Genomic DNA, 27,692 nt, shown 5'->3' on the forward strand with positions numbered 1-27,692 from the left:
CACACACACACACACACACACACACACACACACACACACAAGAGCTTTCTGGACTGCATGTGCTGTGGATGTACAACTCAATGGATATCCATATGCATATGATGATCCTTCATAATCAGCCTGAGTCAGGTTTTATGTTAAGATGAATACATGCAAACACATACCTAAATATACATATATACATACACATAAGTACAAAAATACAAATACACACGCAAGACGAACACATACATTTATATGACACTGTAAGTGTATATATGTATGTATAGAACCCCTTGGAGACCAAAGCAACATCTCTGCAGAAGGTACAGAATAGGGAACATGACTCATTTGGTGAAAGGTAAAGGAAGATAAATATGAATAAAAAATCCAGCACAAAGGAAAACTTTTAGTGGAAACCTAGATTGAAAATGAAACTGAAACTGGCAGAAAGGAATCAGATGTAGAGAAATAGAGGTGAAAGAATAGAAAGGTAAATTTAATTAAGGTGGAAATAGGGAAGGGGGGCAAAAAAAACTTTGGTGTAGTTGTAGGTGCAGGCATGGCTGTGTGGTAACAGTTTGCTCCCCAACCACATGATTCCGAGTTCAGTCCCCTGCATACCACCTTGGGCAAGTGTCTTTCTTCTACTATAGCCTTGGGCTGACTTAAACCTTGTGAACACGTTTCGTGAACAAAAACTGAAAGAAGCCCATCATGTGTGTGTGTGTGTGTGCATGCGTGTCCCCATGTGTCTGTACTTGACAACTGGTGTTGGTATGTTTAGATCTCCATAACTGAGCAATTCAGCGAAAGAGAATGATAGAACAAGTACCAAGCTTTAAAAAGTCCTGGGGTCAATTCATTTGACAAAAAGTTCTTCAAGGCACTGCTCCAGCATGGCCACAGTCAAATGACTGAAATAAGTAAAGGATAAAAGATAAGAGGTTTAACAGTCTGACCTGTAGTTTGACCCTTTTAATACCAACCCACTTAAGACCATCCTTGCTTCTACGTTATAAGCTTCTTGTTTTGCATGATCTAAGAACTTTCCCACAAAATTTCATGTTAATTCAAGTTCCAAACACCAGATTAGCAATTAATAAAGTTATTTTTACTATACTAAATGTTCGGTATTTTCAAAATTAATTGAAACAAAAGTGGAGGATTTCAAGAGTGAAATGGTAACAAAGTGTTAAAGGAGTGGAGTACACAAGAATATAGGTCATAGCTGTAGATATGAGTACACAGATTGGTGAGATATATTTCTAGTTGCCAACAATCGACAGTTATAGTATTCAACATGATTGTCACAAATGGCCTTGTATAAACACACTTATTAACACAAGTATGAAATCTTGACACAGGCTGTGATGTAGCCAAATATAATAGAAGTGTTCAGTTGAAATATTAATGTGTTGTGTCTGCCACGACATTAATAGAACTCTATTTATAAGTTTGGCATTGAGACCAAAAGCATTTACCAGAAGAAGAAATGTCTTTGATTACTATTTTGGGGGGGAAGTAACAATTATGCATCCAGTTCTAAAAATATTTATGTGGAATCACAGAGGGAATTTTCTGCGTGGAACTTAAGAAAACTGGTACATAATTAACAGTTTCTTCAATTTTAAATAACAAGCAAGAAGCTAGACAAACAGACAGACATGGCTACACAACAGCACCAGCAACATTTTATTGTCCACTTTTTCCCTATTCCAGTATGGGTTGGAGAGGTCTACAGCAATGGCTCTTAACCATTTTTTTTTGCGTTTCCTACGGACCCCTTTATTTACTATTTTACTCTGATATCGCAAAAGCCCCATTGAACAGGATGCTAGCCTCTGCTGGGTGACTGATTTACAGCTAAGTGGATGGGAGCAACATGAAATGGAGTGTTTTGCTCCCCAGGACAACACACTGCCCCACCAACTAGTTCTGTAGTTTACATTTAATTTCACTCACAACACTGTTTGACTCAAGTCTATGATACAAGACACTTGGGCAAGATGTTACATTGTGGGATTGAACTCAAAACTTTGTATCAATAACTAGGCAATATACATGAATGTGTTCTGTTCAGGAACACCAGGAAACATAAACAATGGATTTGAACTTGCAACTTGGATAAACCTAATAACTAATTCATTCAGTTATTTCAGTTCTACTGTGGTTGGCATTAGGAAGGGCATCTGGTGATAGAAAAGTCATGCCATAGCAGTCACTGGGACATGATGCAGTCCTTGGATCCTCTGGGTTCTATCAAACCATTTAGTCTATGCCAGCATGGAACACCATCATTTGGTATCCGTTTTCTTGAATGGCATGGGTTGGACAGTTTGACAAGAACTGGCCAGGCTGGAGAGCTACACCAGGTTCCTTTTGTCTGTTTTGGAATGGTTTCTATGTCTGAATGCCCTTCCTAATGCCAACCACTTCCCAGAGTGTACTGGGGGGGGGGGCTTTTCATGTAGCACCAGCACAGGTGCTTTTAACATGACACCAGTGGTGGGGGGGGGGCATCAAGTAGCTTGCAAGACAAAGACGTCTCAGCTGAGAGAGGGATTGGAACTGAGGGGAGTGACAGTGAGAGAGTATAATAGAGGGACAGAGATAGTTGTCTGACTATAGAGAAGATACTTGGCTACCCCAATAAGAGAGGGGGGTAAAGAAGGGGAGAGAGTTACACGAAAGATAGAGAGACAGTCCGAGAGACAGAGAGAGAGAGAGAGAGAGAGAGAAGCATATGGTGTTGGAGATGCAATGGAGGCTATTTACATGGACATTAAATGATGATGATGATGATGACCATGACCCAAATACTCCATAAAGATTCAGATACTATTGATATTTATTTCTCGAATGCTAATAATAAGTCATAATAAATAATGTGTCGACAATTATTTGAAACACAAGTTTGGTACAGTGTTTCATTGCTTATAGCAGGAGATCAATATTGAGAATATATTATCTACTTAGAATTGATTTTGTCTTCAGTGTTGGCCTCTCTCATTTCGTGGTCAAATCAAAGTCAATATGAAACTCAATCATACCTGAATGACTGATTTTGTTTTCAAAGATTCTCTTACAAATGACTCACCAGATTCTGCAGCAGTCTTAATACCTCACCAGTTTACAACAGTAACACACGACCAGAGTCACAGAATAAAAGAGAGAATTTAGCCACCTCCAATACAACCATTGAGATATTAACTGCAAGTTTCCATAGGCAGGAGTAGAGTCAGCCGAAGCAGGTACAGGTGTGGATGTGTGATTAAGCAATTTGCTTCCAAACTGCATGTTCTTGGGTTCATTCTCACAGCATGACACCTTGGGCAACTGACATCTCCTATAACCCCAGACTGGCCAAAGCCTTGCGAGTAGGTTCGGTAGACAGAAAGTGAAACACACCTTTCATATATATCATAATCTTCATTGTTTTAACACCCATTTTTTGATGCTTGCACAGATTAGACAGAATTTGTTGAGCCAAATTTTTTTATGGTTGGATGCTCTTCCTGTCACCAACACTCACCTCTTTCCAAGCAAGGTAATATTTCCCCATGGCCAAACATGTTTCACAAAAGACTGAAAAATGAACAACACCGCTTGTATGGTGGGGATGCTTGTTTACAACCATTATGTGACATGGATGCACATGTAATGATGAGATTACTGGGGTTTTAGTTTTATTGGTCCCAAAAAGATGAAAAAGCAAAAGTACCGACAGCAGAATTTCAAATAAAAACAGACAAAACTGTGAGCTGACAAAAGAGCCTCTACAAAGTCACTCAACCTGCTAGAAATAACAACCAAATCACTCTCCACAATTTAGAAAAAAGGGTACGCTACATTATATAAACTGGGGTACAGTATGTTGAAAACTAAGTAGGATGGTCCTGGCTGGAATGCCTTTGATTATAGCTGGATCAGAAATGACTCGGGATTAAACAACAACAACAACAACAACTACACCCTTTCCTCTACCAACCCAACCATGCCATGCCATTCAGAAACAGTTGGAATATTACGAAATTCTCACTGTTACAATGAGAAGATGGTTGAGGCAGTTTAATAGTATTACCTCCCACTATCCCTCTCTCACACACACACACACACACACACTTGGACTACATTCAACCACTTCAATAGATATACACCTCCATTTCCTTCCATAATTATATCCTGTTCGAAACAACTTAACATATTTCGAAATAGACTTCATAATTGAGTGAATCATCATGTACATACATATACATATATATATATATATCTAGGCCTTGCCCCCTTACTTCCTGCCAAACAACACAGCTGCTACAAATTTAAAGTTATTTCCCTTGTCTACCCTTTATATAAACCAGTAAGGAGCTATACTACATGTTCTCAGGACCTGCTAGATATAGCAAGCAAATCATTTTTTTTTTCTGTTTTAATAAGAAAGATGCATTACATAAAGTCGTCTAAGATAAATATTGCCAAGGCCACATCTGAAACAACTTTAATCATACATCAGCTCAATCATGGTTGACTTCTTGGGGCTAAACGACAATCTCAGCTTCAGAGACAAGTCAAGTCATAGAATTACACTTAATGGAATGTTCTCATTTGTGACTTCACCCTACCCTGTACACAAGAATTTTGTGTTCTACACTCATTACTGGCATTTCATGACTTAATTTGTCTTTATTTTTTTTTAATCCACCACCTTTGAGGGTGTTGTAATGTACTGGCTTGTCTCTTTCATAAATTAAAAGCTTTTCTACAATTAGATAGAATACCACACTCTCATAGAGCTGGGAAAAAAAAGACAAGAAGAATAGAAGTTCGAATGGGGAGAGGGTAGAGGTTATCAGCTACAACTGCAACTTTGGAGGTAGTTTAAAGAGGTCGAGTCCAACAAAGCGGTATTTTGACAAATTACTTTATAAGCATAACTTTATTCTTGATTTAGAGCAGTGGTTCCCAAACTTCTTCGGGCTGCTGCCCCCTTGACACTCAAGCCACATTCCTAGTGCCCCCCCCCCACTCAGCATTTTGAGGGGGTGGGGGGATTACATCCATCACCCCATTTTGGTCACCCTATTATTGCCCCACTTTTCTTCAATGTCCCTCTTGATCATTCCGCCGCCCACAAGGGGGCAGAATGATCAAGCACGGTTGGTAACGAAAGGGTTAAAGCGGTTGACCTAAATATATGCCAAACCATTGTCATGTGCTAATTGCTGATTTCAACTGAGAGGATTACCGTCAGAGCAACCTAGTTACCTAATAAAAAACTGTTGTCATGGGGTTAAGACACACCTCAATTTCAGCAGAACTAATTCAGTGAAATGTGTTTAGTGCATTAAAACCCATTAAGTCCCACTCTCCTATAAATAGGACACTAAATGAAAACATTAAATAAGCTAGAAAATTACTATTTGTAAATCTCACAAGAGATATTCAGCAACAGTACTTTGGAGTAAAGATTGTTTGCCAACATAACATGGCAGTCCTGGTTTAGGATGAATGTTACTGTAATAGTAATTTTCTAATTTATAAATCAGTGACTAGTTGTCACTTTGAAAACTATATATTTCGAACGGGAACTTGGCAGCCGAACAATTATTCTGTGCTGATGAAGGAAAATAACCTGGAAATCGCAATACAGATATTGTTTAGAGCTGAGTGGAGGTGCTAGATTCCCTTGTTTGAAAATAAAAGGACACAGATCATGTCATATAGCCAGCTGGAGATACGACACGATCTGTGTTGTATCTCTAGCTGACTATATTACAGCTACATTCGTCCTGAACCAGGCCTGGGGCTAAATTACAGCAACATTAATCCTAAACCAGGACTGCCATGTTATGTTGGCAAACAATCTTTACTATTAAATAAGCTATACCACATTGTCTCAGTATCCTATTTATAGGACATTAAATATTTCCATTTCTACTTGAAGTAAAGGATTTTTAATAATTAATTTTTTCATTTTAACCTATTTTCAATCATGTGTAAAAATTTAAATGTAATATTCAGAAATTTAAGAACTCTGGGACTTAATGGGTTAAAGTATGCAATATTAGCATATGGGTTCCACTTCACATGTAGGACCATGGGAAATTTTTTGAGACATTTTTGGAGAGAAGAGTGAGTCTTATATGCCATCAAATGAGATGTGTTTAGATGGAAAAAGTTTTGTATGTAGATATACTGGGGCATTTTTTTGTCTTTTACTTGTTATAGTCATCGGACTGTGGCCATGTTGGGGCACTGCCTTGAAGAATTTTAGTTGAACAAATCAACTCCAGTACTAATTTTTGTAAAGCCTGGTACTTATTCTATTGGTCTCTTTTGCTGAACCTCTAAGTTATGGGGATGTAAACACACAAACACCAGTTATTAAGCAGTGGCAAGGGTCACACACACACACACACACTTATTTTATTGGTCTCTTTTGCCAAATTGCTAAGTTACAGGGATGTAAACACCAACACCAGTTGCTAAACGGGTGGTAGGGAGACACGCGCGCACACATGATGAGCTTCTTTCAGTTTCCATCTACTAAATCCACTCACAAGGCTTTGATTGGCCTACGGCTATAGTAGAAGACACTTACAGTGGGACTGAACCCAGAACCATGTGGTCTGGAAGCAAACTTCTTACCACACAGCCATGCCTGTGCCCATCTTCAGAAAAATCATTAACCCTTTCATTACCATTTTTCTGATGAAATACACTGCCTTTTGTTCAATAAATTTTGAAAATAACACAGAATTTATCAAAACATCTTTGCTCTATAGGCGTAGGAGTGGCTGTGTGGTAAGTAGCTTGCTTACGAACCACATGGTTCCGGGTTCAGTTCCACTGTGTGGCACCTTGGGCAAGTGTCTTCTACTATAACCTTGGACCAACAAGAGCCTTGTGAGTGGATTTGGTAGACAGAAACTGAAAGAAACCCGTCGTGTGTGTGTGTGTATATATATATATATATATATATATATATACATATATATATATGTATCTTTATACAGGAGTGACTGTGTGGTAAGTAGTTACCAACCACATGGTTCCGGATTCAGTTCCACTGCGTGACACCTTAGGCAAGTGTCTTCTACTATAGCCTCGGGCCAACCAAAGCCTTGTGAGTGGATTTGGTAGACGGAAACTGAAAGAAGCCCGTCGTATACATGTATATATATATATATATATATATATATATATATATGTTTGTGTGTCCGTGTTTGTGCCACACCAACATCGCTTGACAACCGATGCTGGTGTGTTTACGTCCCTGTAACTTAGTGGTTCGGCAAAAGTGACCGATAGAATAAGTACTAGGCTTCCAAAGAATAAGTCCTGGGGTCGATTTGCTCGACTAAAGGCGGTGCTCCAGCATGGGCACAGTCACATGACTGAAACAAGTAAAAGAATGTTATAAAAGCAGATCACTTAAAAACAAGAGGTTTCTATTGAAAAAAAAGAGGGGCACATCTCAGGGTTGGTCTCAAAAAGGGTTGCAATCAAAAGGGCCAAACATAAAAGGCCTATAAATTCCAAGTCAATGCTGGACGTGAGGCAAAGCCACTGACAGGGCAGCAATCTGTTTTTTACTTGCTTCAGTCATTGGGTTGTGGTTAAGCTGGGGCACTACCTTGAAAGGTTCAGTCAAGTCCACTCCAGTAGTAATGCTTCAAGTCTGGTACATATTCTATCAGTCTCTTTTGCTGAGTCGTTAAGTCACAGGGATGTAAACGAACTTACACAGTTGTCAAATGATGGGAAGGGTGGATACAAACAGAAAGAAACACAAACATACACATATATGGGCTTCCACACAGTTTCTGTGAACCCAATTCACTCATAAGACATTGGTTGGCCCAGAGCTATATTGGAAAGTGTATGACCAAAGTGCCAAGCAGTGGGACTGAACTGGAAACCCCACGTTAGTGAAGCAAGCTTCTCAATCACACAGGTATGTCTCTGCCTTTGAACAAATATTTTATCAACACATATTTCTATGAAACAAATAAGGCCAGTTGCCAATCACATCAGACAGTCTCAGAGTGCGATTACGTGAGCGCCATATATCAACAATCCAAATACTAAATCATTTCTTAAACAACTTGTCCTTGCTTTATTTTACTTGTGACATTCTCTATTCAAATTTCAACAGTCCGTTCATTGCAGAATGACATTTGTTGTACTTAAGTGTGTGAAAACTCACCTAAGATCACTCACTCTAAATATCAACTTCTACATTCAATACAAACTTCCAGTACAATTCTTCCAATGATAAATAATTCCTTAAATATGGAGGAGAAAAACTGACAAAGTTTTGTCAAGTTCTTTGTTAAATGTCATTCATCTACATTTGATATCTTACACAATGAAGTTAGTTAGTCATTAGGCTAATTATAAACCAGTCACTTAGCAACCAATTTTAATAATACCCATTGAACTAAAACAGGGGCTCCCAACCTGGGGTGCCCACACCCGCTGGGAATGGAAAGTGAGATGGCATTTCAGGGGGTATGGCAAAGAGGCAAAGTACATGTACAGGGGTGATTACAACTATTATAAACTGTGTTGATCTTTTATACTGCAGATGTTTAATCGAGTGCTATAATAATAATGAGGATATTGACGTAAGTGGTAGTTAAGTAGTTAAGCCGAACAGTTAGTATTCTATATGCAGTAATCAAAACTAATGTTCTTAGAAAGCATAAGGATTACACTAAACAAAAACATATTATCATCTTAATTTTAACAGCATCATACTTACATTATGAGTGTTAATATTTATCTGCAAGGCAGCAAGCAGGCAGAATCGGAAGCACACTGGGCAAAATGCTTAGCAGTATTTCATTGGTCTTTATGTTATGAATTCAAATCCTTCAAAGGTCAACATTGCCTTTCATTTTTTCAGGGTCAAATGCTGGGGTTGTTGATGGAATCAATTTATCCCCTCCCTCAAAATAGTTGGCCTCACACTCAAAATTTGAAATCAATATTTATCTGTTAGTCTTAAAACATCACCTCCATTTCTGAATGACTGTTTCCTCAAATTTGCACACAACTCCAGGTCCACCAAAGACCCCCTGGGTTAAATCAGACTGGATTCAAAAGGAAAGATGAGGTTGTAATGGAATGGTTGAATTTTTCCTTTCTCCATTTCATGCTAATTGTTACTATCTTCTCTCCCCACCAATCACAAACACACTCGTTTATCTCTCTTGTGTAACACTATATAGATATTGTATATTGTAACAATGTAGTTATTAGGCCTCATTTAAAAATCCCATTTTCAAAAGGTTAGCATGCAGTTTCACAACCACAGGCAGTAGAACCTGATCTTTCTCTGTTTTCCATCTAAATTTGTTTCCACTTATAAAAATATTCAGTTATGCTCTATGAATTGGACTTGATTTCTATAATGGTTGAAATAATATCTACAGCTCCTGCTTTCAAATGATCTCATTTGGTACAACAGACCTTGCACAAGATGGATAGATGCCAGCTGCTAACGTTCAGGAGAAGAATTATCCCTTTTGCTCCAACCTCCTGAAGACCTAAACTCCAGTACCTGAGCATAACTAAGTGACTCAACTAGTTTATATCATTATCATCATCGTCATTTAACATCTGTTGTCCATGCTGGCATGGGTTGGCCGTTTTGACTAGAGCTGGCAAACTGGAGAGCTGCACCAGGCTCCAGTCTGGTTTGGTATGGTTGCTACAGCTGGATGCCCTCCCTAATGCCAACCACTTTACAGACTGTGCTATATATGTGTGTGTGTGTGTACATATGTATATATATGAGAGAGGGGGAGGCAGAGAAGCACAGGCAAGGCTGCATAGTCAAGTTCACTTTCCAACCACATGGCTTCGCATTCAGTCACTGCACAACACCTTCAGCATATGTCTTCTACAGTCCTTAGCTGACCAAAGCCTTGTCAGTGCATTTGGTAGGTAGAAACTGAAAGAAGCCTATCACATGCCTGCATGTGTGTCTACACATTTACTCACCTTCCAAAATCTGAGTAAGAAGCAGTAAAGTTGTTAGTTCTTCTGACAACAAATTATTTGCCATCTTTGTAATTGGGAAAATGGTTGAAAAAACAGGTATGGGCTAGCAATAAGAAGGACATAAAACAATGCATGTAAAGCAATATCTTCTTCATCTAGTCCAAGCTAGCACAGAAAAACAGACATAAAAATTAATGAATTCATGGAGTAAAAATTGATTAATTATTACCACTGGTGTTTCATTACCAATATGCCACTGAAATATCCAACAGACAGACAGACAGACAGACAAACTGGAAGCAACATGACTGAAAATAATGGTTGTGTCCAGCCCAAACTATTGAAGTTGAAGAAGGTCACAGTTTTATAGATAATTACTTGACGAAGAATTGTATGACATTAAATGAACATCATCTAAATGAGTGATTTTCTTCATCTTAAAGAAGTGGGGTGAGGGTGGGGTTATTCGGTGATTAATAGCATTTGGAATGGATCGTGAAATTAATTGTTACTCAATTGAATTTTATTTGAGTTGTTATCTTGCAGAGTGTAGTTCAGACTGCTATTCACGAGGCTGGTTTTTAATTAATAGAATAGAAATAGGGGAGGAGAGAGGAATTAATCGAGATCCAAATAATTTTGGCGCCATTGTTCTAAATTAGAGTTTAAAGTTTTAAAAGATGGTCTAATGGTCTAGAAAGCAATTAATGAAAATACATTAATAAGCTGAAAAAATATTTGAAAGTGGATTTCTCAAAGCAAAAGTTATTACAACACCAGCAAAAGATGATACTTAAAGTCGAATTAAAAAGTTCTCTCATCAATGTCTGAAGGACAATAACTTATTGTTGCTTAGAAGTAGCTGTGATATAGGACTGGTTGGTCACAGATGATAACAGAAATGGACCACTTGTTCCCAGACAGCATTCTCTAGCAGCTGTTCTGATATGTAAATACTTCATACCAGCCTTCAGTGCAGGGCACTCCTTTCATTAGCTGTTGACTGGAGATCACAATTTTGGCATCTTCCAACAGAATCTCTCCTTCAAGGAAAGCAGGGAAGCAGCATTGAGACAACTAGGAAATGTTTTGTGTTCTTTTGAAATGCATCATGCTTCCCCACCACCACCACCACCACCACCCAATGTAAATGTGGCCACCAAAGTAAATGCAGCTGTAACCACTAACTATGTAGCATCAGTTACTGAGCGTTTGTTCTTTGCACTTAGCTTTGGTCTTCCTCTCGCAGGTGTTTGCCATCTTTGATTAAGTATTCTCTGCTTCCATCTCCAATTCACGAACCATTGCCCACCTCTCATTAAATCCAGGTAACTGTAAAGGAATTGCTGAATCCAGTTGCAGGCTTAAAAACCCAAGACTTTCCACCTCAACTGCCATCATCGTCGTCATCGTTTAACGTCCGTTTTCCATGCTGGCATGGGTTGGACAGTTCGACTGGGGTCTGAGAAGCCAGGAGGCTGCACCAGGCCCCAATCTGATCAGGCAAGGTTTCTACAGCTGGACGCTCTTCCTAACGCCAACCACTCCGAGAGTGTGGTGGGTGCTTCCGGCATGGAAGCCAGTCAAAGCTGCACTGGTATCAGCCACGTTCGGATGGTGCTTTTTACGTGCTACTGGCATGGGGGTCACAACTACAATTTCCATTTGATATTGATGTTGATGTACTTGACTCAATAGGTCTCCTCAAGCATGGCATGTCGCCCTACGATCCAAGGTACTTTTGAGTGGGCTGGTTATGCGACACTGGTGTAGGTTCTAATTAGCTTCCCAAATTTCCAAATAAACTGGTTTCAAATTGCAGGTGTAACTGCTCCATATTGTTTGGAGTATTGACTTCTGTAGAGAAGGAAAAGAGCTAGCTGTGGTGCTTAAGGGCATTCGAATGTAAGTAGAATGAAGTTGGAAACTGGACACTTGATTTAGTCTTGGCAGCATGTGAATTAGTTTAGTGGGTTTTGTTTGTGTGTTACTAATGTCAGGGTTCAGGCACGAGTTGGATGGTTCTTCCTGTAATTTCTCTTTTGCTTCCACAAGTTTCAACATTCACACACACACACACACACACACACACACACAAAAGGGACCCTTGAATTAAAGTTGCCATTATATATCAAAGTTTAAAAGGTTATCTAAATACGTGTGTGTGTGTGTGTGTGTACAGAGAGACAACAGTAAGAGAGATGGCTAGATGAATGGATAGATACATGGCTAGAAAGACAGATGGCTACATAGATATTGCTGAAGGAAACTGTCATCCTCCTCACATGTATGATATTCTGAGATGTGGTACAGGTTTTATAAATAGGGAGTAATCTCCCTTATCAGACATTGTTAACAGTGCACGACAGGAATTGTGAGGGGACACAAACGGTGGCCTCGTGGAATGCACAGGGGATGTGAGGTTCCCTCTGATGTGAGGTTCCCTCTGATGTGAGGTTCCCTCTGATGTGAGGCTCCCTGTGCTACAGCAGAACTCCGACATTGATACACATGACATTTGTTATGGTATGCCTTCTACAGATGATATTATCCAGACAGCAGTGTAGTTGGTCGTTACTCATTGACTTGAATCCACTCCTACAGCAAAGAAGAAATCCTAACATAAGACAGTCTTTCCTGGGCTGGCAGCATAACAAATTACATCTAGCACACTGCGTAAAGTGGTTGGTGAAAGCAAGGGCATCCAACCATGGAAAACTTGACAAAATAGAAAGTATGATCGTGATGTAACCCCTGGAAATTACATCTTGAGCTACAGGTCTAAACAGGTAGTAACTCAAAATAAGAACTGACACAGGATAGAGGGGGGGGGGTTACCTCTTCTCACTTGAAGAAACATACACTCTAGGATATGCTAGTGGTTTGATAAAATATATCCAGTCCACACTCTGCAGGACATGCACAATGCACATCATCAAATTCAACCAGTTTTATCTGCTGCTGTGAAAGTGAAAGACGATGCAGACTCTGACAACCCACCCAACATAGGCTGGTAATGATAACAATGGTGGTGGTGGTGGTGGTTGGCATCAACATGATGATCATGACCAGTGGTTCTCAATTGGGGTCCACACAACCCTTAGTGGTCCACATAAGAATTTGTTAAAATTCTTGTGCAATAAATTGGTTACACTTCTAAAATACACAAAATATTCTAACAATTTTCTATACAATCTCTAATAATATTTAACTATATAAATAGGATTTTCTTTTAAACATCAAATGGCTATGGGGGGTCCAGTTGAGTAAAAATAGGAAAAGGAGTTCACAGGCAAAAAATGGTTGAGAACCACTGATCATGATGGTGGTGGTGGTGGTGTTAGTTGATATCAAGATGACAATAATGGTGGTAATGACGATGATGATGATGGAGGTGGTTGAGATGATGATGGGGAGGAGGCCATCATCATCATCATCATCATGGTGATCATGATGATGGTAGTGTGATGATGATGATGTACATTTCAGTTTATTTGGTCAAGGAATGGGATTTATTGAAGAATAAAAAACCTATTTGCCAGCTGAAAGTAATTAGGCCCATTGGCTAAGTAAATAATTGATGGGTAATCATGAACAGTGGTAGAAACATTAACAAAAAAAAAAACAAAGAGAGAAAATCGTTAATAGCTTTGGCTGAGTCTAAAAGTTCAGCAGACAAAATAGAACTACAGCAATACTAGAATTAAAACACGCTACTAATAACAGTATTCTAGTAACTGATATATACTAATTATTGTTCCTTATATTCGCCAGACTTTTTACCACTATGATCACACACATACACATTCTTGCATGTGAATCAGAGCTTGCTATAAATACACGCACACACCTCTCTCTCTCTCTCTCTCTCTCTCTCTCTCTCAATAATTCATATTTATAAATCAAATCTGAACAGAGATACAATGCAATACAATGAATTTAAACAAGTTTCTCCCTTTAGTCATCACATCTCTGTTGAGATATACTGCCTTTGTTCCAGAAAATAATGTAGAATTTAGTGAAATATCTGTCATTATTAAAGCTGGTGTATGGAAATATAAATTAACATGGAATCTTGATGAAAGGAAGTAACTTATTTTTAACAGTGGAACTCAAAGTAGTTAAGGCTATAAATAATAGCATATAGGATATTGGGCTAAAAAAAAAAAAAAAACCTATTTTTTTATCATTCAATGGGTTTTAATCCAACATTCCATACACTACTATTTATAGCTTTATCTTCTTTAAATTGCATTGTTAGAAATAAGTTATTTCATATCTCTCTCTCTCTCTCTCTCTCTCTCTCTTTCTCTCTGTGAAGGTGCATCTTCTAGTGGTTAGGGTGCTGCACTTTCCCTGAGAACTATGTTAAGGGTACACCAACCTGTGGAGTGCTCAGACACTTGCACACTAATTTCATGAGGAGGCTGTTCCATTGATCAGGGCAACTAGAACCCTCTGAGTGCCAGTAAATGAAGAAGACACATGGCCCAGTGGTTAAGGAGTTGGGCTCACAGCCATAAGATCATGAGAGTTCAAGTCCTAGACCAGGTGGCGCATTGCCTCCTTGAACAAAACACACCACTTCACACTGCCTTTCAGCCCTACTCAGCGGAAAATAAGAACCAGCAAAGCATTGGAGCAGCTCTCTCTTCCTCTAGATCAGTGGTTCTCAATCATTTCTTATCTATGGACCCCTCTGATTATTGTTGTATTCTGGTGGAACCCCCACCTCCACCTCATAGACATTTGATGTTTAAAAACTACCTGCATAGAAACTTCCTTCAAAATCTCTATTTTGTTTCCCACACATTGACTTGTGTAGGTTGAACTATGTAAAATGTTAGGGAAAGAAACCCGGCTGTTTCTTGCAATATGTACCAATACATACTTCTAAAGCAAAATTTTTTCAGGGGCCTCTCAAAATACTATTCTTTTCTACTCTAGGCACAAGGCCTGAAATTTTGGGGGAGGGGGCCAGTCAATTAGATTAACTGCAGTATACAACTGGTACTTAATTTATCAACCGCAAAAGGATGAATGGCAAAGTCAACCTCGGCAGAATTTGAACTCAAAATGTAGTGGCAGACGAAATACTGCAAAGCATTTCGCTCCAAAACTTTTATATGACCCAAGGGTCCAAATGGCCCCTGGTTGAGAACAACTGCTCTAGATGTTACATCCTCAATGTTCCATTGGATCAAAGGTGAGACAACTGACAGGTTGTCTCTGTCTGCTCACAACTACATGGGCACCTTAAAACATTTAGCGAAAGTGTACTTGCCACCAGGTCATATGCACATGCAAGTGACAGCCAAGCTTAATGAAGAACACGCAAAGGCTCGTACCACCAAACAGTTGGTCAGCTCTGGCTGCTGGAACAGAAACTAACACGACACTGTTGGAAGGCAGGTTTAGAGAGGGCGCGGGCTAAGATTATGCGTCCTTCCACCAGTGGCACGTAAAAAGTAACTACTATATTCTCAAAGGGGTTGGCATTGGGAAGGGCATTCAGCTGTAAAAACACTGCCAGATCAGATTGGAGCCTGGTGCAGCCTTCTGGCTTGCCTGCCCTCAGTCAAACTATCCAACCCATGCTAGCATAGAAAGCAAACGTTAAATAACAACGATGATGATGATGATGTGAAGCAAACTTATTAACCACACATTCATACCTGCATCAAATAAATATTATTTAAGTATTTGACCTTGTCCTCCTCTGATCAAATCCTAGCAGAACCAACTGTGGCTTCCATAACTCTAGATATCGGTAAAATAAATCACGGCTGTATCCCAACTATGTTTCTCTGTAAGAAATGACCTTGTTCGTAGTCAAAGGTGATCAATATTACATAGTCTTGTGGTTATTAATAAGTATACAGATTAATAATAATTGATATTGATGGTAGGAGGGAGAGAGAGAGGGGGGGGAGAGAGAGAGAGAGAGGGAGAGAGAGAGAGAGAGAGGGAGAGAGGGAGAGAGAGGGAGAGAAAGAGGGAGGGAGAGAGAGAGAGGGAGAGAAAGAGGGAGGGAGAGAGAGATAGAGAGAAAAGCCAACCAAAACCATTTAGATAAAATTACACACTATTTGGTGTTGTAGATGTGATTCTTAGATTCATTCTATTTAGAGATTTTTAAGAGTATTTTACGCACATGTTGGTTTTTATAATAACCAGCCAGTCTATATAGTTCCCCACTCCATCACATTTTGCTATTCATTTTGTACCCCTTGCCTACATCCATTACCAGTCTTCTCAACTTTCCCTCCCTCATTAAGCTACATTTACTTGTTAAATATTTAAAAACATTAATCACTGCCAAATCTTTTGTGTATTGATGTTAGGAAAAAGCAGAGTTCTTTCTCCCTGCCAGAAGAGACACATGTTACAAAAGATACCATTAAAAACAAGTGATTAGTATTATTTTTTTTTTTTTTTTAATGATAAATAGATAGGAGTCACAAATAAATGTACCACCGAAATGTTCTTCAATTACTTCCTGGAAGAGATAAATAAATATAGTTGCCCAATTCAAAAGAGAAAAAGAAAAAGAACACAAAGAAGAAAATAAAAATGGTTTGAAACCTTAAAAGACAAACACAGTGACTAAATGGTTAGATTGATAGATTTATGGTTCATTTCACCAATTCCAAACCCTACCACAGACACCAATCATGTAATTTAGCTGGAATACAAGTATGAAAAAGTAGAAGGTAAATCTCACAGTAACCACAATCTATAACCAGAGTTCAATTCTTATTTAATGTCCATATTCCATGCTGGCATGGGTTGAATGGTTTGAGAGGACCCTGTAGATCTGAAGATTGCATGGTGCCCCAATATCTGCTTTGGCAGGGTTTCTACAGTTGGATGCCCTTCAACACGAGTGAGGATAATTAAGTAGCTTGCAAGACTAAGACCAGCTTCAACTGAGAAGGGCTGCAGTCAAGTTGGTGACCTTTTTTTACACAAGGAGATGAGGAGTTAAAGCATGATGGAAGTGGCCAGAACAGAATAGGTTTCTTGCTATACTGGAGCTACAAGGTAACTCACATTATAGAAGAGAGGGTGGGAGTGGCTGGGGTAGAACTGGTAAGACATGAAAAAAATAGTGATGATGAGGTGTCAAGATGACACCTTAAAAATAAAACAGTCTGACATTTTTCCTTCCTCTAAATATTTTAAAGAAGGTAGAAATCTCTACACACAAACACACCACACACTCCTTAAGAACTTGAAGACAGTACAGAAGATCTGTAGGAAGTTACCAATTTATAATCCGGCTCACTGGTTATCAACAATTTTTTGCTTATGGATTCCACTGATTCTAGTTTTACTCAGGTGGATCTTGTAGCTATTTGATGTTTAAAAAAATCCTAGGCATGGTCATGTGGTAAGAAGCTTGCTTCCCAACCACATGGTTCCAGGTTCAGTCCCACGGTGTGGCACCTTGGGCAAGTGTCTTCTACTATAGCCTCAGGTTGACCAAAGCCTTAGGAGTGGATTTGGTAGATGGAAACTGAAACTAGCACGTCATGTGTGTGTGTCCTCACCATCATCTGACAACCGATGTTGGTGTGTTTACGTCCCTGTAACTTAGCAGTTCAGCAAAAGAGACCGATAGGATAAGTACTAGGCTTACAAAGAATAAGTCCTGGGGTCAATTTGTTCGATTAAAGGCAGTGCTTCAGCATGGCCACAGTCAAATGACTGAAACAAGTAAAAGAATAGAAGAAAATTTTTATGCTTAAATATTATTAGGAATTGTATTAAAAAAATTGTTAAAATATTTTGTGTATTGTAGAACCTCCTGTAAGGTTCATATACAGTTTTTTGGCGTTCATGCAAGCAAAGTAATAAATTAGGTTGGGGTGGGGGTTTACACTAGTATTTTAGGGGTCCAGATGTATTTATCACAAGGAACAACTAGGTTTCTTTCTTTAATGCTTGACATAGTTCAACATTACTCTAACCACTGAACCATGTTCTCTCAGGGGATGTTATTGCACACCTACACAAGTGAATGAGTTGAAAACAAAATAGCAATTTTGAAGGAAGTACCTATAAAGCTAATTTTGAAACATCCGACTGGCTACGGGGGTCCACTGGAGTAAAACTATAACCAAAGGGATCCATAAGTAAAAAAAATGGTTAAGAACCAGTTTAACCCTTTCGCATTTAAACTGACCATATCCGGCCAAAAGTATTCTGCTTATTCTATATTCAAACTGGCCAGATCTGGTCTCTCACACTAACCCTACAATATCGTTTTAAAAATTAACAGCTACCTCATCAAAATCTCATAGCGACGAGATAATGCATGATTAGTTCAAAATAATGTGGATAAAAAAGCATTAATTACGGCAGAATAATGTGAACACTAAAGGGTTAATGCACATCATTTTTAACAACACAGGGTTACACAGAACCCCAGCTGAGAACCACTGGTTTAGCCAAAACTAAGACCCAAATACAGCATTCACAATATTATAGCATTGCCTATTTAATATGCCTGCTGTGTTATGCTTTTCAAACTGTTTGTCATGCTGCCACCGCTACCAATTAACATGGTTACCAGTTCAACATGAGGGGACTTAATTACTTGCTTGAATAAGGTTTTTGGAGGTAAAGAACCTCATGTCTCTATGCTTTTACTTGGGTGAATACATTACTGCAGGACTCCAGACACATCGAAAATACTTTTCCAACCAGGCTGCAGTAAAAGACGCTCCAAGATGACATGCCACATTATTGAAAATGGTGCCACCTTATTGCAACAGACTCTTTTAACCACCACCAGGCCATGCCTGTACCTACATTCATAATATGCCCATAACTGGATACTCATGCATGCATACACCTATACACTACATACATGCACATATAGATCTACATACATGTACACGCATACATACAACTGCATATACATGAATACATACATCCACACTTGTACACACAAACACATTATCTGGATTTATAAGGCAGAGAGTTACGACAATTCCCAATCGAACGATCTTCTCTTCATTGTTGTTTCAAGTTACATTTAAGAGTTATTTAAATGCAAACAACAGAGACACCTAGTTTTAGTGGGTCGGATAAGTGAAAGACAACAGAGGTACACTCAGCCTATTGTACCAAACAATTGTCACCATTAAACCAGATAGACCAAGGAAACAGTAAGTATATTATTGGTATATTAACCTTAGAGGGGCATCAACAGTGGTAGCAGCAGCAGCAGCAGCAGTAGTAATGTTTATCATCTTACCTGCAATGACAAAAAGAGAAAAAAATACAGTTTAACAAAAGGAATATTTGCTAAGATATTTTTAAAAAAAAAAAGCAAAAACACAATCGATATTTCTAAGATTGGCAGAAAATTTTTTTCAAATTTCTCAAAATTAACTTTTAACATTTTGAGTGGAAAGACTTGCAAGAAAACATTTCTGATCTCGATCTGAAGCATCTCTCTCTATCTCTCTCTCTCTCTCTCTCTCTATCTCTATCTCTCTCTCTCTCTCTCTCTCTCTCTCGTGTGTATGTGTTCAATGCATGCCAGCATGGAAAAAGAGATGTTAAATGATGATAATGTGTGTGTGTGTGTGTAGTTTAAGAAGTTCATTTCCCAAGGCAGGGAGCTGGCAGAATCGTTAGCACGCCAGGTGAAGTGCTTAACAGTATTTCATCTGTCTATGTTCTGAGTTCAAATTCCACCAAAGTCGACTTTGCCTTCCATCCTTTTGGGGTCGATAAATAAAGTACCAGTTGCATACTGGGGGCGATGTAATTGACTGGCCACCTCCCCCAAAATTTCAGGCCTTGTGCCTAGAGTAGAAGAGAAGTTCATTTCCCAACCACATGATTTTTGTGTTCAGCCCCAGTGTGACATTGCAAGCAAATGTCTTCTACTCTAGCCCCTGCCCAACCCAAGCTTTATAAGTAGATTAGGTTGACAGAAACTGAAAGAAGCCTTATGTGTGTGTGTTTGTATGGGTTGTGTGAGGGTGCATAAATTGTATGCATTTCTTTCTCTTGACATTGTGTGATAGATGTAAAATGAGCATCTCAATCATGAAGAAGCTGCCATTCTAATATTCTGCGAAAACATGTCTGGTAATACAGAAATATTACCTCACAAGTGAAGGTTGGCAATCGGAAGGGCAGCTGACCATAGAAAATCAGCCTCAATGAATTCCATCTAACCAATGCAAGCATGCAAAAGCTGATGTAATACATTAACCCTTTCATGACTAATTATTTTGAGATGCTCTGTGTTTCTTTCAATTACTTTAAATATAACAAAGAATTTAGTAAGATAACTTCAGCTAGAGTTAGGAACATAAATTGTGACTAAGGTTTGGTGGAATATTTTAATTTAAAACTTATGAAAATGAGACATTTGTACTCAGAGCCAGAGCTGGTTGGTAACAAAAGGGTTAATGTTGTATGTCATTCGTTTAATATTCACACAATTCAGACAAAATTTGTTGAGGGAGGATTTTGATAGTGGGATACTTTTTTTGTGACCAACCCTACCCATTTCCATATAAGTTAATATTTACCCTAGTCCTTCTAATAGAAACTGCACAATGGTTGGACATGTTTTCCAGAAGATTAGCAAATGAATAACACTGCTTGTACTTTGATGACACCTATTTACAATCTATGTGCAATATCAAGACACGACATGAACACACACACACACACACTATATATATATATATATATATATATATGCACACACAATATACAAAATCCCCTCACAAGGCCTTGGTCAACCTTGGACTATAGAAGACATTTCCCTAAAGTGTTGTACAATAGGATTGAACCCAAAATTACATAGTTGCACAGCCATTAAGATATGTGTGTGTAGGGGGGTTAGTAGTTAAGGTATTCAGCTCAAATTCTAAGATTGCGTATGATTCCCAGTGATGTATTCTGTCCTTGAGCAAGACACTTTATTTCACATTGCTCCAGTCCACTCAGCTGGCAAAAATGAGTCGTACCTGTAAGAGGCAACCTTGTCATATTCTGTGTCACACTGAATTTCCTTGAAAACTATGTTATGGGTAAGTGTGTCCGTGGGGTACTCAGCCACTTACACTTCAATTTCACAAGCAGGCTGTTCTGTTGAACCAATCAACTGGAACACTCGTCCTCGTAGTTGACGGAGTGTCAGTTTTTTTTCCTTGGTGCTAATGATGCACCTGGTGATGGAAGAAATAAACCACTTAAGCTAAAATCTCAAACTTTTCCAATAAAAACATTTCTGGACACACACATTGTGTGGGTGTAATGGCAATAATCAGTGTGATTACAATGGACTGGACAGAACCCATAGAAGAAAAACTGACGTGAAATTCCTACCAATAACAGCTCCCATCCTTTGTACATATTGTATTATATTCTTAGTGAGATGTTTTGATATTCCAGTAAATCACAAAGCACTGACAGTCTCAAATTTCACTAAATCATTCATCACAAACCAATGAAGATCTTATGTTTCACTGAATCATTTGTCACAAAGTCAATGAAGGTCTCATATTCACTGCCGTGCAGTCATCTATATTTATTTCATCACATTTTATGGCTGCTGCCGGTGTCAAATAGTGCGACAAACCAACTGAGACATCCTACAATAGGTATCGTTTGTCATCCACGACATAGTTGATGCCATTTTGGTGCCAAGCATTTGGGGTTTTCTCGGGTCAGGTTGTTCCCAATGCAAAGCCATTTTTATTACTGCCATGGTGACATTCTTACCTTTTGTTTCATCATCCTTTAATGCCTGTTTTCCATGCTGGTATGGGTTGGACGGGTTGACAGGAGCTGGCAGGCTGGAGGGCTGCACCAGGCTCCAATTGTCTATTCTGGCGTGGTTTCTATGGTCAGATGCCCTTCCTAACGCTAACCACTTTATAGAGAGCACAGAGTGCTCTATGTGTGGCACCAGTAAGAGGGGGTGCTCTACATGTGGCTTCCAAGATGTTTCTTGCCTTGTTTTGCTCTCTCTCTCTGACCGGACATGTTGCAAGGCTTACAGACAACAGGTGGAGCCATGCAGTTGATGAGTGATATCAGAAGAGACTACTCAGAAGTCCTCTAAGACAATGGGGATAAAAACAAAGGGCTCAAGAGACGAGCTCAGTCAGAGTAGAATGGAAGTTGTGTGTTGCAATGGAAATATGACAACATAAGGGTTAACATGAAATTACAAGGGAAAGTTTTAAATGTAGATCACATTAAAATAGGAAGTGCATAAAAACAGGTCAGTATCAAAAGGGTGGAAACAGGAAGTTTATATCACAGTGGTGGTCTCAGGCAGGATAGTTTGAGGAGGGTCTGACAACAGTCACAACGTTGTGTGAGCGACAGGACACTGTCAGCATTCTGGACAGATTATCTCCCACCATGACCTGCACTATCAACTCACTGACCAGACTTCTAGCTTACTGCTGCTGTAGTAGCTTGCCAACTCTATAATTAGCTATCTGCCAAATCTACTGGAGTTATTACTAACACTAATGATAACAATATATAATTAGTCTTTGTGAAATTGCTTTGTCTTGTTTTTCTCCATCCCCAAATTAGTTTTTAGATACATGTATGTGTAGATATTCATATGTAACACAAATAAATATTTCTCACAATCTGAAATTAAATAATTATGAATGCATTGATTAAGAGAGATATTTACTCAAATTCAAATAATTTTACTAACTGATCTGCTCTGCTTACTCTGAAAATTAAATTATTTATCAATATACAGCAAATGGAAGAATTAAGTTACAATGTATATAACTATCTTTTACTTGTTTCAATCATTGGACAGCAGCCATGCCAGGGCACCAATTTGAAGGGTTTAGTCAAATCAACCACCCTGCTATCCATTTTTTTAATGCCTGGTACATATTCTTCAGGTGTCTCCTGCTGCCCCACTGAGGTACTTAGAGGTAAACAAATCACACACACATACACACACACACACACACACACACACACACACACACACACACACACACACACACACACACACAAGGTTGCTTTCACTTTCCATTCACCAAATTTGTTGGGGTTACAGTAGAAGGCACTTGCCAAAGATGCCTTGCTATGGGACTGAACTCAGAACCATGTAGTTGGCAAGCAAATTTCTGACCACACAACCACACTAATAATTCTCTCAAATTTTTGCATAAGGTAGGGGGTAAGTCAATTACATCAACCCCAGTACTTAACTGGTACCGGTACTTTTTTTTTACTGACCCCAAAAAGGCAAAGTCAATCTTGGTGGAATTTGAACTCAAAATGTAAAGAGATTGAAGAAATGCCACCAAGCAAGTTGTCCAACTTGCTAATCCTTCTGCCAGTTCAATCCCTTAACAATAATAACGAGAGCACTCAGAGAGTGCAAACCTCCACCAAGGGCAATACCAACGTCCTCTCAACGTTTGGCTGGAGATGATTTTTAAAATGAGAACGTCTGAAATAAACTCAACTGCTCTCACAAACGAGAATACTAGAAATGAACTCGACCGCTCTCAAAAGTTAAGTAAAAAAAATGGAAAAACAATCCAGAATCCTTGTCCAGAATCAGATTGATCCTAAAATCTAATCAGTTCGAGCCAGTCACAAGGCCAAACATCCCTGAAAGTTTCATCCGAATCCATCCAGCAGGTCCACAGACAAACAAACAAACAACTGAAAACAATACTTCCACCTTAGCAAAGGCAGAGTTAATAATAATAATAATTATTATTATTATTATTATTATTATTATTATTATTAAAACATTGTTTATGTTTATTATTATGTTGACATTAAATGATTCCATGCCTTGAATCATGTAATTTTCTAATTAAAATCAGAACAACAGATTTTGTATAAACTTTAAGACAATCTTTAAATTGGCAACAGGAATTGCAGCATTTTCATATAAACAGCTTTCCAAGCTGTCACATTTTCTTTTTCATGAATAGAAACCGATTTACTTGGCTGGGGAGGTGCATCATCAGGGACACATTCATCTTTAACGTGGATTTGACATCTCTTAAGCAAGCTCAGACAGCTGATATGCAGAAGAAACACAAACCAGGAGACATGAAGATGTGAACACCCTGTTTTGGCCTTGAGATGGCACTGGATGTGAAATACATGTGAAAATAAAAACTACCATAGTTGGTTAAGCAATGATCACAATTATAAATGTAATTAATGGTTGACAACAAAAGGCTTGGATGAAAATAGAATGCATCTCAAAGAATTACATTCAAGATGGTATTATGACAAGAGTAAAATGTTCAGCTAATGTTAATTAATGTGAAAAGAAAATGAATTTAAATCAGCGTCAACAAATGTGATAATGACAATCAAAAGCATGATTAAACAGGAGGATAAATATTAAGTATTCATCATCATAAGTTAACATCTGTTTTCCACGCTGGCAGGGGGGGGGGGGGTGACATTAGCTGACAAGGCCAGGAGCACCACCAGGTTCCATAGTCTGTTTTGGCAAGGTTTCTGTAGTTGGACCCCTTTCCTTATGCCAACCACTTTACAAAGTGTACTGGGTGCAAGTACTTTGCAGGCATTAAATATTGATATATGAAAAGAAAAAGTATGCAATACTTTCATTATTGAAAATGTTCTAGTGATAATAATTAACTATTATTGAAATTCCATTCTTTATCAGAAATAAGGATGGTCATATCAGAAGTAGTTGTATAAGAAAACACAAAACATCAAAAAAACAGGAACATTTCCAAAAACAAATACATTGTCTTATTTAGTTATTTTGGCAGGGGTAGGGCAGGATTAATGCATTATGGAGGCCCCAGTGACATCATGAGGAGGACTTGTTAGAGTAAGTTCTATTTAATTATAAACAAGGAATTCTCAACCACAGCTTCCAGGACCTCATAAATATCATACATTTTTCTTTGACTTGTTTTACTTCTTCTTGGTGTGGGTCTCATAAAAAAAATCCAAGCTTTGGATTAGGGCCAGATATTAAAAAAGTTAAGAACCACTGCTTTAAACTGTAATACCATGACATAAATATTTCCGAGATATATCATGGAAATTACTTCCCAATGATGATAAACTTGATAAAACTGTTGATGATGGAGTTGGATAAATCTTTAATCTTCAAACAAAGAAAAAAAAATCAAGAATTTTGTGTTGAACAATTTTGGGTGGATGGAATGTGTAATAATAGAAAGAAATTGTACATTATTTACATTTGATGGATATTTCTCCTCATCTTGTTTGTTGTTAACACAACGTTTTGGCTGATATACCCTCCAGCCTTCATCAGGTGTCTTGGGGAAATTTCAAACCATTATGCATATGGCGTAGTGGTTAAGAGCATGGACTACTAATCCCAAGATCCCGAGTTCGATTCCAGGCAGTGACCTGAATAATAATAATAATAATAATAATTAATTATAACATCGTAAAATATCTTGGGGAAATTTCGAACCTGGGTTCTCATTCCTAAGACACCTGGAGGGTATATCAGCCAAAACGTTGTGTTAACAACAAACAAGATGAGGATAAATATCTGTCAAATGTAAATAATAATTCCTCATCTCTTAAATATAGAACTGGATAGAAAGAAATGTCATGGCACAACATTAATGTCAACAGTTCGGTAATGGATCACCTCAAGGAAGAAAATAATGACAGATGAATGAAATATGTATAATAGACTGGTTGCACTTTCTATTGATCATGGAAATAGATATTGGGGAATTCCCTTGAGGGAAGCTTTTGAAAAACCGAGTGCCCATCTTCAAACAAAACATCTTTTTGCAACTAAGTGAAATGGAGATATAAGATTTACCAATAAGTTGGCGATATCTTGAACCTGAAGGCCAAAAACACCCCACACACAATCAAGTGGAGCCCCATTGCGAGATCCACGCCAAAATTTAAGGGATCAAGGTGGTGCAGCTGAAAAAACTCCACTTTTTTAAAATTGTGTGCGCGCGTGTGTGGAGAGAGAGAGAGAAAGAGAGAAGGTAGGCTTACCACACGCCCTAGTTTGGCCTGGGCAGTTTGAAGGATCCTTTCTGATGTCTTTGTCCCGATTGACGCTGTAAAATCTCCAGAATAACAGGCTAAATAAACTACTACACTCGACGTTTGTATTGAGTACTTAATTCTACAGAACGTTGTAATATACAACAGCTGTATGTATATATAGAGAAAAGAAAATATTTTTTTAGTTTTACGCCGAAGCTTTGTTTCACATTTACCGGGAGTGGGGGGGGGTGAACGGAAATACCACAGAAAAGGGTGGGGGTGGATTTTATCTAGGAAGAAGTTACAAGAAAATAGTCACGTATTTATAAACTATAAATGAAAAAAATAAAAACATTTCAAGTCGCTTCTAAGTGACAATATATAACTTGTTATACAAAGAATGAAACAATTTATATAATGACGTTATATGGATGTGGAAAGAAAAAATGAAAGTAAAAATCACGTATTCAATATCTTAAAACCACAAAACAATAACAAAATGAAATCAGTTATTGATTTCCGGTGGTTTTCTTTTCTTTTTCTTTTCACCTGATTCGAGTCCCTTCACCATCGCCGCCCACTATTACATAAACTTGATATGTTTCTTGAACTATATCACAGAGCTGTCTTTTCTAAAGAAAATTTTGCAAATATTAAAGAACGAAAGTATTCGATAATGAATGTATTGTGTCTGTATTGTCTGTGTGTTCGTCTTTTGCTTTTGTTTTTTGCTTTTGTCGTGTTGACAAGAACAACGCGCTAAGAACAATGCGGCAACAACAAACGCGATGACGACATTAAAAGGTGACAACGACAACAGAAATGATAAACGCGATGACAACAACAGCAATAAAAAAAATGCAAAGGCAACAACAACGATAAGAAAGTGACCAAAGTGACAAGAACAACGACAAAAATGAGGTTGGCAAAATGAAATCTAACAAATGGGACGATGACAAAAGCAACAACAAACGTAATGGCACCCACTAACCCAATTTGAAGGCTTATTACATTGAAAAGTTAAGCCAACGTTTGTTAGCAGACATCCCTCGAGAGATTTGACTGGTTTCAATTTCTACGTAAATAACCAGCTTTTGCTGTTTTATCGTTCACAAATGTAAATATTTACAAGTGGGTTGAAGCCATCCACATTGTAAAGGAGTAAATCCAGTTATAAGTGAGAGAAAGCGGACTAAGAATCGACAGGACACGTGGAAAGTGAAAGTTATTTTCTATTTCTTTGAAAGTGATAAAAAGAAAAATATCTGGAAACGAACAAAAAGGACAGAAATATTTCGTTTATCCAGGTTTGATCAACGGTGCTAAAGTCGACTTCTGTGACATGATCTCTTTTAAAATCTGATACTATTTTGAGAGAGGGTGTGTAACGGACCCAGTTGACTCCTAGAAGCATTAAGAACAGGAGAGTCACGTGTGTCAAGTCACCATAAAATCAGCTGTATCATTCCCACCACCACCGCCACAAATGTTAGTGCATTATTACCACCACCTCCCTACAAACATTACGCAACACGTGATTCGAGTATGCGATATCAAGTTTCCCCGCCCCCCACCCGTTGTAGCAATTTGATGACATGTTCATTATCAACGTTGTTACTCATAACATCTTCCAGCGTAACACATACGTGTTGAATTTTTCAGATCAAAGTTTACACCCACAA

General features: G+C 38.4%; 1 protein-coding gene across 6 annotated transcripts in view; it reads right to left on the reverse strand.

Moving 5' to 3' along the window:
• LOC106873416 (CUE domain-containing protein 1) overlaps window positions 1–27,692 on the reverse strand; it is a 188,795-nt gene that overhangs the window by 80,463 nt on the left and 80,640 nt on the right. For 3 of the 6 annotated variants that reach the window (XM_052975153.1, XM_052975043.1, XM_052975179.1), the window contains exons 2-3: window positions 25,224–25,398; window positions 19,192–19,255 (exon numbers count right to left, since the gene is read on the reverse strand). The exons of 1 other annotated variant lie outside the window; for it this stretch is intronic. The gene's annotated coding sequence lies outside the window, so the exon portion shown is untranslated. Of the gene's footprint in view, window positions 1–19,191; window positions 19,256–25,223; window positions 25,399–26,016; window positions 26,198–27,692 lie in introns of those variants that run through there. 2 more of the 6 variants (XM_052975131.1, XM_052975105.1) reach the window with 2 other exon arrangements.

This window comes from Octopus bimaculoides, chromosome 1 (genome assembly GCF_001194135.2).
Source record: "Octopus bimaculoides isolate UCB-OBI-ISO-001 chromosome 1, ASM119413v2, whole genome shotgun sequence".
NCBI classification, from domain to species: domain Eukaryota; kingdom Metazoa; phylum Mollusca; class Cephalopoda; order Octopoda; family Octopodidae; genus Octopus; species Octopus bimaculoides.